The sequence below is a fragment of the Eriocheir sinensis genome, chromosome 12, assembly GCF_024679095.1.
Source record: "Eriocheir sinensis breed Jianghai 21 chromosome 12, ASM2467909v1, whole genome shotgun sequence".
In the NCBI taxonomy this organism is placed as follows: Eukaryota; Metazoa; Arthropoda; class Malacostraca; order Decapoda; family Varunidae; genus Eriocheir; species Eriocheir sinensis.
In genome coordinates this window covers 23,603,619-23,616,807 of record NC_066520.1, presented here as the reverse complement: position 1 = coordinate 23,616,807, position 13,189 = coordinate 23,603,619, and the positions used below count along the sequence as shown (strand labels likewise).

At 44.1% G+C, this 13,189-nt stretch overlaps 1 protein-coding gene and 1 long non-coding RNA gene across 5 annotated transcripts in view; both read left to right on the top strand.

Moving 5' to 3' along the window:
* LOC126997664 (uncharacterized protein DDB_G0284459-like) overlaps positions 1-13,189 on the top strand; it is a 54,483-nt gene that overhangs the window by 1,566 nt on the left and 39,728 nt on the right. The gene's annotated exons all lie outside the window — the stretch shown is intronic.
* On the top strand, positions 9,954-11,816 carry LOC126997667 (uncharacterized). The gene is made up of 3 exons (XR_007752252.1): positions 9,954-10,061; positions 10,307-10,383; positions 10,538-11,816. It is a non-coding gene; the product is annotated as an uncharacterized LOC126997667 (long non-coding RNA).

Below are 13,189 nucleotides of genomic sequence, written 5' to 3'. Positions count from 1 at the left end.
AGGGGACAGAATAGGGAGGTAGGGGGACGCGGAGCTGCCTGCTAGGGGACCATAATCTCGAACGCTTCGCCGCTTGACATTCATTTGACAGGACTTTCATAGGAGTTTTGGGCGTTTCCAGAGGTGCTTTTATGACCCTGGTGGTAGTTTAACCCTTCTTCTGTGCCATGAACGTGGAAAAACACTCATGAAAACCCGATTCATCTCCTTGTCGGCCTTTGGAACTAGTTGACGTGATAGGGAGCCGTGAGAGGTCGCTTCCCGTGCCCACGCCGAAGCTAGCGTTGGGCTGGGTAGGCGGTGCGGGCGGCGGAACGGCTGAACCAACTCTCACTTTCTGGCCTGGGGGTGGTGTGGGTTCGTCCGGTCATGTCTCGGTTCGGGGGGAACGTGTGGAGGGAGCGGGGACTGAGGAGGGAGAGGCGGGGAGGGATGCAGCCACCAGCCACTGAGCACCACCGCCTCCGTCGCCGCCGCCACCCTTGAGATGCTGCGATGCTGAACACTGCGCATGACTTTCTCTCTCTCCTCTCTCTCTGACGCTGCTGATGCTTCTAATCTTGTAAACTCAGATGCATTTTGACTCGCGTGAAGGTTGGAGGGTTCTGGAGTGTCAGTAACCGGCTTGTTTACTCTCGTTGGTAGTTTCATCTCCTAACGAGTGTGTGTTTGACGACCTGACGAGGCTATTGATGTCTAGAGCGGCTCAGAGGTTGAATAATTTGACTTCATAACACGGCGTATTCTTAAACCTATTGTCACCTTATTACGCTGTTTTGTGATGCTAGTGATAGTTTTACACGACCTATTGAGACCTTAGTACGCTGTTTTGTGATGCTAATGACAGTCTTACACAACCTATTGACACCTTAGTACGCTGTTTTGTGATGCAAGTGACAGTCTTACACAACCTATTGTCACCTTAGTACGCTGTTTTGTGATGCTAGTGACAGTCTTACACAACCTATTGACACCTTATTACGCTGTTTTGTGATGGTAGTGATAGTTTTACACGACCTCTGCACCATGAACTAGAAAACCACCCATGAAGACCCGGTTAATCCTCTTTGTGGCCTTGGAAAATAGTCGTAGGGTAAGGTGGGGTAAGATGCCCCCTGGGGTGAAAGGCCCCCCTTGGTTTTGTCTTTCTTTATTTTCTCAAGCAGTCACATGATCAAGTAGGCAACGCCAACTCTCTGTGCTCACAGGAACTACTGGACTAAACAATGGACAGTTGCTCTGGCCACAAGGGGACATTTCTTCTTTTTGGCTAATTTCTTGTAAGTTTTCAGTGATTTTAATGATACCTAATTAACGACAAAGAACTGTAAAGTTAGCCTGATAGCTATGGATACTTGCTCTAAGATGTCTAGACCATATTGCATGTGATTATACTCTGCCTACTTACTTGTAGGAAAGATGGTGACATTTTGTGTACATATGAGGTGCCAGGGTAAGAGGGCCCCTGTGCCTTTGGGGTAAGTTGCCCACAGGGAGGCCTTTTACCCCACATGTGGGCCTTTTACCCCATTATCAGCAACAAAGAAATTTTTTTCAACAGAAAGGACATATTTTATCAAATTAATTGAATATTTAGCTCCATATATTTTTCATGAAAGTAGATGTTCCTTTTGTCAAAAAAAATCAGAAGGAAGGGAAGCTAGTTTAATATTACTAGTCTAAAAGAAGGGGATACCTTTTAGAAAATTAATTAATTGCTTAGTTTTACTTTCTATTCACTAGGAGACACAAATCTGACTGTGTTCCTATATTTCACATCAAGAGAGATTTATATGGTATAGTTCTCAAAAAGGGAATACATTTTATATTTTTATAATGTGAAAAAATATTTTCCTGATGTTTCTGTGAGTTTTATTATTGTAAACCAGGGTGGGGTAAAAGGCTTACCCAGTGGGCTTCTTACCCCACATGCGGGGTAAGAAGCCCCCTTTATTATTTTTTTTTAAATTGTCATTATAACAAAGTCAAAATCATAATGAGTGGATATAATATATTCCATAGATAGGCCTTAGCCTTAGCTTTCATCCGAACTTTTTTTTTAAATTCTATTGCAAAAAATGTGGCTAAGCCAATCTCCCTTAAGGGGGGCGACTTACCCCACCTGACCCTAATGGTAGCCCGATGCGATTGAGAGGAACTGAGTCTGAGAGATCACCCGGACAATGGTTACCTGAGGGAGTCTCGTTCGCGGGTTGCATCTTAATGACAGACGTGGGCCGCCCGGCATTTCCGCGCCTCACCTGAGCATAACAGAGAGGAGTGGCTGCGCTGGTACGGAATTTAAAAGTACATTTTTGAAGGGCGGGCATCATGGCGCAACCGTCGACTTAGTAAGGGTTAGTTTGTACCATTTCTTTCCTACCCAGATGCGCAATTCAATATAATCACTGCGTTTTAGTGTCCGACATCGACTCTGTGATAAGAACAAGCATGGAGAAGTATATATAGACATGTTCTCACGAATCCAACATCATGGCAGGACCGTCGACTTCGTAGGGGTTAGTTTATACCTTTTCTTTCCTACTCAGATGCGCAGTTCAAACTAATCATTGCGTGCGTTGAGTCTCCCTGCATCGACTCTGTGGTAAGAACGAACATGAGAGGTATATATAGACATGCCCTTGCGAATCCAACATCATGGTGGAATGCGCACTTCAAACATAATCATTGCGTTTGAGTCTCCTGCATCGACCCTCTGATAAGAACAAGCATGGAACGTATATACATGCTCATACAAATCAAAGTAAAAATAGACGGGGTCACTCTCGTCCTTCTTATCATTATTCCTGTTGTGTTTTCAAGCTGTATTTAGCCAGTAAACACATAATATACCATGACAGTGATTGGTAGGCGCTTAACATTGAATAACACGTTGGTATCTTCATATTAAATAACCTGCGTAGCGATCGACGCCTTCCTATCCCTTGCTTTTGTTCGTTTTTGAGTCTGGAAAGTATGAAAGGGGAAAGAATATGGAAGCTTGAGTCGTCTGCAAAGTGTATAGAAAGTATGAAAGGGGAAAAGTATGAAAGGGGAAAGAGTATGAAAGTATGAAATGAGGAAAAGTATGGAAGTATGAAAGGGGAAAAGTATGAAATGGGGAAAAAGTATGAAATGGGGAAAAGTATGGAAGTATGATAGGGGAAAAGTATGAAATGGGGAAAAAGTATGAAATAGGGAAAAAGTATGACAGTATGAAAGGGGAATAAGTATGAGGGTATGCAAGTATGAAGGCGGATAAACAGCTTCACTCCCTCGTTCCTGAAAGCCTAGTCAACGTCAACCTGAGTGAGATGCATACTGAGTCACACACCCAGGACGAGAGGCGGTAGTTTAGAGTTTAGACAAGTGTTCTCGAGTCCACCTCCTCGCCAAAGCCGTGCGTCCAGATACCGCTGATGCAAACTAGTTCCAAGGCGGTGTGTGTTTAATATATGCAAGAGTGAATGTTCGTTGACGTTCAGGCTCTGTGGAACTAATGGTGCAGCTGAGTCAGAATATTAATCATCTCAAACGTCTCAAACTCTAATTACGACTCTGGGGGCATACTCTTAAACATTTCGTCGCCCAAGCACATATTTGACATGGCTTTCGTAGGAGTTGCATTCATTGGGTATTCATTGGGCGTTTCCATGGGTAGTTATGATGCTGAAATCGTGTATAACTGTCACTAGGATCCCAAAATAGTCCACCTTGTTCTTAAATGTCTCAGGCTTCCCCTATACGACTATTCCCAAGGCTACTGAGAAGATTAGCTGGGTGTCCATGGGTGATTTTTTCCTTTCATGATGTTAAAGTCGGGTATAACTATCACTAGGATCCCAAAATAGTCCACCTTGTTCTTAAATGTCTCAGGCTTCCCCTATACGACTATTTCCAAGGCCACTGAGAAGATTTGCTGGTGTCCATGGGTGATTTTTTCCTTTCATGATGTTAAAGTCGGGTATAACTATCACTAGGGTCACAAAACAGTCCACCTTGTTCTTAAATGTCTCAGGCTTCCCCTATACGACTATTTCCAAGGCCACTGAGATTAGCCGGGTGTCCATGGGTGATTTTTTCCTTTCATGATGTTGAAGTCGGGTATAACTATCACTAGGGTCACAAAACAGTCCATCTTGTTCTTAAATGTCTCAGCCTTCCACTATACGACTATTCCCAAGGACACTGAGAAGATAAGCTGGGTGTCCATGGGTGATTTTTTCCTTTCATGATGTTGAAGTCGGGTATAACTATCACTAGGGTCACAAAACAGTCCATCTTGTTCTTAAATGTCTCAGCCTTCCACTATACGACTATTTCCAAGGCCACTGAGATTAGCCGGGTGTCCATGGGTGATTTTTTCCTTTCAAGATGCACAAGTCAGGTAAAAGTAAATCTAGCATCGCAAATCAGTCCATGAAAATCCCATCCCAGCAACTGCTATACGAGAGGTTTTTTAGACGGGCGAACTGAGGTGCCGGTGCGTTTAATAAGAATACGAGTTTTAGTATAGCGTGTTTTCAGTGTCTCATTCCTAGCGCTCAAGAATTTCAACGCAGTCATCTCACTCAATATATTTACCCCGCTACGTTCCATCACGCACGTCACCTCGCCTCATTGCCTTCCACCGCACTTCACGCCCCCGAACACTTGCATTTCACCTTCCAGCTACTTCTTTCATCCCTCATAACGCACTCATGTCTTCGAACTCTCATCTCAGCAAGTCCCGTCAGACACCACGCTCCCTAACCATGTATTTCACCTTCCAGCCATTCCTTTCATCCCTCATAACGCACTCATGTCTTCGAACTCTCATCTCAGCAAGTCCCGTCAGTCACCACGCCCCTTAACACATACATTTCATCCTCGAGGCATTCAAAATCCAGTCATGTCTTTGAACTCTCCCTTACCCCAGCAAGTCACCTCATTCGGCCCCCCAAACATACATTTCACCCTCCAGGCATTTCTTTCATCGCTCCATAACACAGCAAGTCTATACTCCACCTCACTCATGTCTAAGACCCGTCACACCTCACCTCAGTCCCACAATCACATGCATTTCATCTCACGGCCCTGCAGGCACTCCATCATACGCTAGGCACTCCACATCACACTCCGCCGGGTACTCCACCACACACCACCGCCGCCTCACTCTCTCCCTCCCTCCCTCTTCCTTGATAGTCGTGAGTCGTGAGTGATCGGTATCCAGTTTTCTGATGCAAGAGTAAGATAAGATATTCACTCACAAAAAAGTACTTCCCAATCGTATGTGAAAAAAGTATTATTTGTTTAACTTTTCAACCTTCTTTTCCTCGTATTTTTCTTATACCGTATATATTTCTCCTTTAGATTGCAAGACATTATTTCTTCCTTTTTGTCTCTTATCTTCATGTTTTCTCAATGTTTGAAGTCTCGAAGTATCATTCATATAAGTTTTTAGCTTTCCATTCCTCGTTTTTCTTCTATATATTTCTCCGCTAGACTTCACTTCCTTACTGTTTCTCCATTGTCTCATTTCTTCTTCCCGTTTTTTATGCTGGGAGTTTTGAACGCTTTACTGACTGACTGAGGCCTCGAGCATCTCCTTCAAACTGTTCCTCCGAGTCGCTGCAGTATAACCGTCGCCGCATCGCACGCCTTGAATAAGCTGCAGAGATGTTGAAAAAATCTGTTTAGAGAGTCTGGGCGAGTAGGAAGCATTTGCCCGCCCTGACCGGCTCTCCGCACCTGCCCGGCATCGCTAAAGAGCAGGACAAACGTAAACAACTCTGAGGGGATACTCTTAAACATTTCATTGGCCAAGCACATCTATAACAAGGCTTTCCTAGAAGTTGTGGGCCTTTCCATTAGCAGTTTTATGTCCCTGGTGGTAGTTTGACCCTTCTTCTGTACCGTGAAAGTGAAGAAAGACGCGTTACAGCCCGATTAACCTTATTTTCGGCATTTGGTAATAGTTGATGTGAGAGATATAGAAGCGTCTTGAGAATGCCGATCCCTGGGCACGTATTGTCAACTGCTTTCGACTCTCACAATAACGGAGTAATGATAACAAGAACGAAACTGCCCCCGTCTATTTTTACTTTGATATGAATGAGCATATATACACGTCTCATCCTTGTTCTTACCACAGAGTCGATGCAGGAGACTAAAACGCAATGATTATGTTTGAAGTGCACGTTTCCCAAGGCTACAAAAGAGAGGAATCGGGTTAAAAATAATGGTTGGAAAAATGATGCCACGAGTAGAAGAGAAAACTAGAGTGTATTTCGAAGCAAGGAAAGAAAATAACGACAGCAACAACAACTCCAACGACGAGATGAATCGGGCTGAAAATATAGGTTGGAAAATGATGCCGCGATTAGAAAAGAAAACTAGTGACTATGAATTTCGAAGCAAGTAAAGAAAATAACGACAGCAACAACAACTCCAACGACGAGATGAATCGGGCTGAAAATAAAGGTTGAAAAATGATGCCGCGAGTAGAAAAGAAAACTAATGACTATGAATTTCGAGCCAATTAAAGAAAATAACAACAGCAACAACAACTCCAACGACGAGATGAATCGGGCTGAAAATAAAGATTGAAAAAATGATGCCGCGAGTGGAAAAAGAAAAAAAAGTGACTATGTATTTCGAGGCAAGGAAAGAAAATAACAACAGCAACAACAACGACTACAAGGCCTCATAAAAAACAAAACAAAACAACATGGATAATAAACAATTCCTCTGGGGAACTTTCCATTGTGTTTACTGTGTACGACGCAAGCCTGTAAAAACAAATAGCCTTGTAACCTTCACTATGCTATAAGAGGCATCACGAAGCGTCAGGAGGGTCATATTTTTAATCATTTCATCGGCAAAACTCGCACGTATATTTGACAAGGCTTTCGTGGGGGTTTAATTAAGGCATTTCAAGGGGCTGCTTTATGACCCTTTCTCACATATTTGACAAGACTTTCGTAGGAGTTTCGGGCATTTCTAGGGGTAGTTACATGACCCTTCTGGTAGTTTGACCCTTCCTCACACATTTGACAAGACTTTCGTGGGAGTTTCGGGCATTTCCAGGGGTAGTTATATGACCCTTCTGGTAGTTTAACCCTTCCCACATTTGATAAGGCTTTCGTAGTAGTTTCGATCATTTTCTGGGGTATTTATATGACCCCGGTGGTAGTTTAACCCTTCCTCTGTACCGTGAACCTAAGGGAACACTCATTACAACCCGATTTATCTCCTATTCTGCTTTTGGAAATCGTTGATGTGAGAGGTGGAGGCGTCTGACAACACCGACCTCTAGGGATATAAGACTGATCATAAAAGGCGGCGGGTGTGTGTGTAGTGGTTAGCTGACCTTGACTTCTCCACCCCGAGGCCTGAGGGGAAGAAAAGGAGGCGGGACGTGTATGTAAGGGAAGGGAGTAAGGAGAGGGATGAGGGGCTGAGGGGCTGTCTCTCTCATGGAAGGTAGAGGGGCGAGGTGCGGCGATGGGATGTTAGCAGGGTAAGGGATGGTAAGATTATCGTATTCACCACATCGTCTTTATTACTTTTTAAGCCTCAAACTCTCGTACCTACACAAATAACGATTGAAAATTGAAGTTGGCGTTAAAGCTCCTATTTATTGATGTTTGTTTGTTTGTTTTTGAATTCGTTATTGGTCAGAGACAACGAAAATGCAATGTGGTGAGTACGACAATTTGGCAACGCCGGTAAGAGGAGGAACGTAAAGGTGCGCAATCAACGGCGGCCGGAAGTTACAGGTTATCATCGGGCGCATCACTCGGCCACTCAAGGTCGGGCGATCCTCGGGTGGCGGAGCGCGTGGCTGGTGGCGGCGCGTGTCCGGCCCGGCCCGTGTTCAGCGTGTCGGTTCCTTTGTTCCGCTACGAGACGGCGTTCCACCCTCTCGTCTGTTTAAGGAGAGGCGTGGGAATGGCCGAGGGGAAGGGACCAAGGAGGAGGGGCGAGGATGGGGTTGTTTGTTAGTTATATTTTTAGATGTGAGCGAAGACTTGTGTGTGAGGAGAGGTGTGTGTGGGCGTGCCCCGTGTGTGTGTGTGTGTGTGTGTGTGTGTGATGCGAAGGACTGGAACTGAATTGCATGACTGAGACGCAAAAAAGATTGAAAAGACCGTCATTTGGAAGGAGAAGAAAAAAAAAAGAAGAAGAAAAAGAAGAAGAAAACTTGCGTGTGACGACGAACACAAAAATACAAGTAAAATTAATGAAAAAAAATCTGTATAGCGCTAACTACTTCTACCCTACTTCTACTACTACTACTACTACTACTACTACTACTACTACTACTACTACAACTATATCTAAGGTTCAAGCTAAAGCGAATATCGTGATCAGAGCGCAGTGAAGATGAACCAACCTCCCTACCACCACCACCACCACCACCTCCACCACCCGGCGTACAGAAACTGGCCGGAGGTGCACGTCCTTGGAGGTTCTGAAGGTTAAGAGGAGAGGGAGGGAGGGGAGGAAGGCAGGCAGGAAGGGAGACAGGTACGGAGAGAGAAAGAGGGAGGGAGAGAGAGAGGTGCACTTTCCCTCGCCGCGTCGAAGCTCCCAAGACTGACCTGACTGGCTGGGTTGCTTCCTTACCCTCGTCCCTCTCCTTCACTCTTCCTTGTAGGGCGTTGGGCGTTCAGGGTTCTAGAAAGCATGGGTCTCGCCCCCATATATAGCTCGCCACCTCTTCAGAAATAGATCAGGACACTAGATAGCAGATGGAGTTAGGTGGATAGCTCTTAATATCGTCTGGGAAGCTTTAGAATCGGGTAGGACATCGGATTAAACGATTTAGAGGGAAAGGAGAGGAAGAAGTCAGAGTGCTTTTGTAGATTCGCTTATCACCATCATCACCACCACCACCATCATCACTACCACCACCACCACCATCACCACCACCTCCATCATCACCACCATCACCACCACCACCATCATCACTACCACCATCATCACTACCACCACCATCATCACTACCTCCATCATCACCACCACCTCCATCATCACCACCATCCTCACCTTCACCTCCTTGTTATCACCGACCATCACGATTCTCCCTCCCTCCCTTCCTTCTCCCTCCCTTTCCTTCCTTCCCTCCTCCATTCAGACGGTTTTTGTGTTATGGGTTTACCAGTGGACTCGAGTTTCCTTTCCCGTCTTTCATTCATTAATTCGTGACGTGGATTTAGGCTTTTGTTTGTTTTTATTTGTATTGTTATTATATTTCATTTTTTTATTTTATTTTTTTATTTGAAAGGTTTATTATTTGGGTATTATTTGGAGCCTATTTTTCTTTTGTTGTTGTTGTTGTTGTTGTTGTTCTTCTTCTTCTTCTTCTTCTTCGTTTGCTCTCTACAGGAATTTATTTTATTGTTTTTCTCTATTCATTTTTCTCATCGTCAAATCTGTTTCGTCTGTATTAATATTTTCTAGGTCACAAAAATGGCGTTCATTCACTCTTACGAAACATTATTTTTATATATATACACTCAATCTTTCTATTAATGTTCTGTTCCATTCCATACCATCAATCAATTAGTCAGTCAGTCAGGCAGGCAGCCAGTCACTCAATCCGTCTCATACATACTAACGTGATCAATCTCATGCGTGTGTGTGTGTGTGTGTGTGTGTGTGTGTGTGTGTGTGTGTGTGTCCAGGTGTGTGTCGTGTTTCTCGTCCACAACTTGAAAACATTACGACGCAGGAAGTGAGACAGACAGGCAGACGTACAGACAGACAGACAGGCGGGGAGGCAGTCTTGAAGTGGGGCAGGTGTTTGAGGAATGCAGGAAGGACTGGGTGAAGTGGGAAGGGAGGGAAAGCAACACGAGACTGCGATGTATATAGTATTTTTTTTTCTTCACTGATCCTTTGTCTATGTTCTATCTCCTATCTGTCAATCTCCTGTATCCCTTCATTTCGTCTTTCTTTAATTTGTCATTCTTTTCTCTTAGTTTTCATGTTTAGAGGTTGGGTTAGAGACTGGGTTAAGTTTGGTTAGGTTTGGTTAAGTTAGGTTACGATATGGGTAGGTTTGGTTAAGTTAGGTTAGGATTGGGATGGTTTGGTTAATTTAGGTTAGGATTGGGGTAGGTTTGGTTAATTTAGGTTAGGATTGGGGTAGGTTTGGTTAAGTTAGCTTAGGATTGGGATGGTTTGGTTAAGTTAGGTTAGGATTGGGATGGTTTGGTTAATTTAGGTTAGGATTGGGGTAGGTTTGGTTAATTTAGGTTAGGATTGGGGTAGGTTTGGTTAAGTTAGGTTAGGATTGGGATAGGTTTGGTTAATTTAGGTTAGGATTGGGATGGTTTGGTTAAGTTAGGTTAGGATTGGGGTAGGTTTGGTTAAGTTAGGTTAGGATTGGGGTAGGTTTGGTTAATTTAGGTTAGGATTGGGATGGTTTGGTTAAGTTAGGTTAGGATTGGGGTAGGTTTGGTTAAGTTAGGTTGGGGTTGGGGTAGGTTTGGTTAATTCAGCTTAGGATTGGGGTAGGTTTGGTTAAGTTAGTTTAGGATTGGGGTAGGTTTGGTTAAGTTAGGTTAGGATTGGGGTAGGTTTGGTTAAGTTAGGGTAGGATTGGGGTAGGTTTGGTTAAGTTAGGTTAGGATTGGGGTAAGTTTGGTTAAGTTAGGTAAGGGTTGGGGTAGGTTTGGTTAAGTTAGGTTAGGTTTGGGGTAGAACTGTTTAGGTTTAGTTTGGTTTGGGGTAAGTTTGGTTTGGGATAGGTTAGGTTAGGTTAGGTTTGGGGTAAGCTTGGTTTGGGTTTGATATGGGTTAGGATTAGGTTGGCTTGGAATAGGTTTGATTTGGGGTAAGTTCGTTTTTTGGCAGATTTGGATTAGGTTAGGCTTGCTCTGGGTCAGGCTTTGTTAGGGTAGGTTAGGGTTAGGTTTCGTCCTCAATCTCTCTCAACCTTCACCTCACCTTCCTTTCCTCCTCATCCACGCCACAATTATTAGTTTTATGTCGGGAGGCGTCTTGACCCCGGAACCTTGAGGCATTGGGCGCGGCGGGCCTTGTCGAGTCATCAAAACAAGGCCACACAGACAATGTTAGGGACGTCATTACTTCATTAGGCAACACAAACAGACCGACGCGCGTGTGACTAGACAACAAAGAGTATAAAGGAGAGGAAAACTACTGATGAGATGGAATGAAAACAGGATAGAGTAGAAGGAAAGGAAGAGAAGGAAGGCAAGGGAGATGAAAAGGGGAAAAGGAGAGGTTTGTAACGAAGATAGGGACAAATGATAGAGTGTAGAAGCTGTGTATATGGATCTCAAACTCGATAGAGAAGCAGAAGAGGAGAAGAGGGAAGAGAATGGTAGATGAGAGGACCGTAAGGTAGATAGGGACGTAGGAAGAGGAGCAGAACACGGATAAAGAAGAAAAAGGAGAGAAACTGCTTATATGAAGAAAGAGCAAGAGAAGGGAGAGGAGAGATATGAGGAGGACAGAGACACAGAAAGAGTATCAATTAATATATACGAATAAAAGAGAAAGTAGAGAAACTGTATTAGGAAGAGAGGAGAGAAGGGCAGAGGAGAGGTATGCGAGAGAGAGACGGGAGGCAGGGGACGGAGGTATGAGGTTAAGGTGAGGTCAGAAAGCCACGTCAAACCCCGGAAGTAATAAGACATAAATCCCACCGCACGTCCCCTCCTCAGGCCTCCAGTGGGCGTCTGGAGGCCTAGCTGGGTCGCACGAAGCTTCTTGGGCCGCGGCGAAGAACCACCTCTAACCCGTATTCTTAACTCTGTGTTCATCTTTACTCCATTGTCCATATATATTTCAACGCTTTTCTCTCTCTCTCTCTCTCTCTCTCTCTCTCTCTCTCTCTCTCTCTCTCTCTCTCTCTCTCTCTCTCTCTCTCTCTCTCTCTCTCTCTCTCTCTCTTCATCTTTCCTTACTTCTTTCTCTCCTTCCTTTCCTTCTTTCTTTTTCTTTTTCCTTCTTAAACGTATCGGTAGTATACTTTCACACTTTCTCTCTCTCTCTCTCTCTCTCTCTCTCTCTCTCTCTCTCTCTCTCTCTCTCTCTCTCTCTCTCTCTCTCTCTCTCTCTTTACTTACTTACTCTATACATTAAAGGATATGGACTTTTTTCCTCTCCCTTTCAGCTTTTCCTCCCTTCCTTCCATCTCTTCCCTTCATCTGCTGTCCTCAACCCTTCCTCCTTCCCTTCCACCTCTGTCCTCCCTCTCGGCGCCATATGACCCAGCAGTTGCGGCGCCAAGATGAACGCTCAAATGATCTATCAATCTTTCCTCCCTCCCTCCACTCCCCTTCCTCACCTTTCTATACGAAGAGCGGCTTGTTATGCGTTGTCTGTGACCTTTACCCACGGCAGGATGTTATTATCTTTTCCGTGCTGTAAGACCTCAGATAAGACCAGCAACAGGACCCCTTAGCCCGTATCCTTAAGCACTTCGCCGCTCAAACACACACGCACATTTGACAAGGCTTTCGTAGGAGTCTTTGGCCATTTCCAGGGGTAGTTTTATGACCCTGGTAGTCGGTTAGCCATTCTTCTGTACCATGAACTTTTTTTGGCCTTTGGAAGTGGTTAATGCGAGGGAAGGAAGCTTGTAATGTCTTTTATCTCTCAATATTAAACGTTTCCAGGGGTAGTTTTATGACCCTGGTAGTAAGTTAGCCATTCTTCTGTACCATGAACGTGAGGAAACGCTTATTAGAACCCGATTTATATTCTTTTCTGGCCTTTGAAAACAGTTGTTGTGAAAGGAGGAAGCTTGTAATGTCTTTTATCTCTCAATATTAAACGTTTCCAGGGGTAGTTTTATGACCCTGGTAGTAAGTTAGCCATTCTTCTGTACCATGAACGTGAGGAAACACTCATTAGAACCCGACAGACCTCCTTTTTTTGGCCTGTGGAAGTGGTTGATGTGAGGAGCGAAAGCTTGCAATGTCTTTTATCTCTCAATATTAGACGTTTGTGAGTGAGTGATAAGAGGGACCATTTTTATTTATTTATTTATTTATTTGTTTTATTTCGTTTGCTTAACCCATGATAAAAAAATGAATAACTAGGGAATATATTTTGAACGCTAATAAGAGTGAAAAAAAGAAAGGCTGTGTGTGTGTGTGTGTGTGTGTGTGTGTGTGTGTGTGTGTGTGTGTGTGTGTGTGTGTGGACGGAAGAGGAAAAAGAGTTG